This window comes from Leptinotarsa decemlineata, unplaced genomic scaffold (genome assembly GCF_025532065.1).
Source record: "Leptinotarsa decemlineata unplaced genomic scaffold, Ldec_3_MD MMD2_tig00000882_RagTag_RagTag, whole genome shotgun sequence".
Taxonomy (NCBI): domain Eukaryota; kingdom Metazoa; phylum Arthropoda; class Insecta; order Coleoptera; family Chrysomelidae; genus Leptinotarsa; species Leptinotarsa decemlineata.
The window spans coordinates 19,904,928-19,906,566 of NW_027412556.1; the positions used below are offsets into that span (position 1 = coordinate 19,904,928).

The 1,639-nt window shown below is 34.2% G+C and overlaps 1 long non-coding RNA gene across 1 annotated transcript; it reads left to right on the forward strand.

Moving 5' to 3' along the window:
- Window positions 1-336: 336 nt before the first annotated feature.
- LOC141482262 (uncharacterized) lies at window positions 337-1,180 on the forward strand. Its single transcript, XR_012465424.1, has 2 exons — window positions 337-721; window positions 782-1,180. It is a non-coding gene; the product is annotated as an uncharacterized lncRNA (long non-coding RNA).
- The last annotated feature ends 459 nt before the right edge of the window (window positions 1,181-1,639 follow it).

Sequence of the window (1,639 nt, forward strand, 5' to 3'; positions counted from 1 at the left end):
TATTTTTAGATTTTATGTGAGTCCTAGTATTCATAAGGCTGATGTTGAAAAGGATAGATTACTTTTTGAAAATTATTGAGGCATATACACTTCCAAATATTAAGTCGAAATACTTGAACTTCTACACACTGTTTCCTTGGCGATTTTCTATAAAAACATGTTCAGTTAGTTCAAAGAAGAACTAATCAGCACAGAGAACTTCAAATATCACTTATTGGAAAAAACGTACTTGTTTACTCAATTCGTTCCTGACCATATTGATATTTATCATTCTAATTTGAGAATAGTGAAGGCTTATATTAGAAATCATTCATTTTCTGATGTAAAGGACTTGAGTTATGAACGTGAGTTGTCTACGTTACTGGTATGTTGCAAAATCCAAATTGCGGAAATATTAAAAAAGAAATATAGCAATGACATTGAGCAATTGGAAAAAAGCCGCTACTCATCGATTTCACACGTAATCTGTCACCAGGCAACTCAACTGATTCTCAAAGTTAATCTCGTGTCAGTCAACGTGTCAACTACAAAAAGGAAATTACTCGTAAATTGGTTTTTGCTGGTGATTGGTCATCAAGAAACTCACTTTTATCAGAAGTTGATACCATTTGAGATGTTGAAATTAGATGGGAATTATTAACTGAAATGAAATTGAAGCAGGACGTTCGTGCGGAATATTGGTCAGTTTATTGCTGGAAAAAATGACAAGTTATTGTTCTGTGTAGGAGTAGAGGGTTGTAGATTGTGTTATAATGATCAATAACCTAATATTCCATTGCAGACAAAATTCAAAGTACCTGATTCACTATTTTGATTGGAAGAATATACCTATAATCAAGTTATAAGATGAAATATATCCAAACAAAAATAAGAAATCTGAAAATACATTACAAAGAGTTCATTTACATTATCAAAGGTGTGAGTTCCCTGTTTCACTATATTGCTACAAAATAGAAGCAACTTCATTTACTAACAATAACAAGGGCATAATTTACCTGGTATTGTGCCTGGATTCAACTCGAATAGGAGGGCAAGGGAGAATGACGATATCATTATTATCATAGAGGAGGTAAAACTTCATTATCACGTTGTTTCATAAGTATTTGTGTACCTCTATATCTCAATTAATATTTATTCTACTGTGTAGTACATACTGATCAATAGAGAGTTTTGTACTCTATACGTTGATGGTGTTTTTTTACAAATTCATAAATTTTTGCCTCTTCTCTACGAATTCAAATCGAACCAAAGCGCTACCGAAACACCGCGAAAAATGAACGCACTATTCGACATTGGTTTGTGAAATTTCGTTCCGGAGAGTTTAGCCTCGAAGATGAGCCCCAAAGAAGTCGACCTACAATAGTCTAGGACGAGGATTTCAGGACCCTGGTGGATACTGACCCATCACAAACTATGCGTTGGATGTCGAAATAACTGGGTGTCAGCTCTCATGCGGTTTTTGATGGTTTGAAAGTTATTGGAAATGTTTGAAAGTTCGAAAAGTGGGTTCCCTACGATATGAATGATCGACAGAAATTTTCACATTTCGAGGTATGTTTTTCTTTGCTTTTGTGCAATCCAAACGATCCAATTTTTGATCGAATCATCACGGATGATGAACAGTGAATTATCTACAACA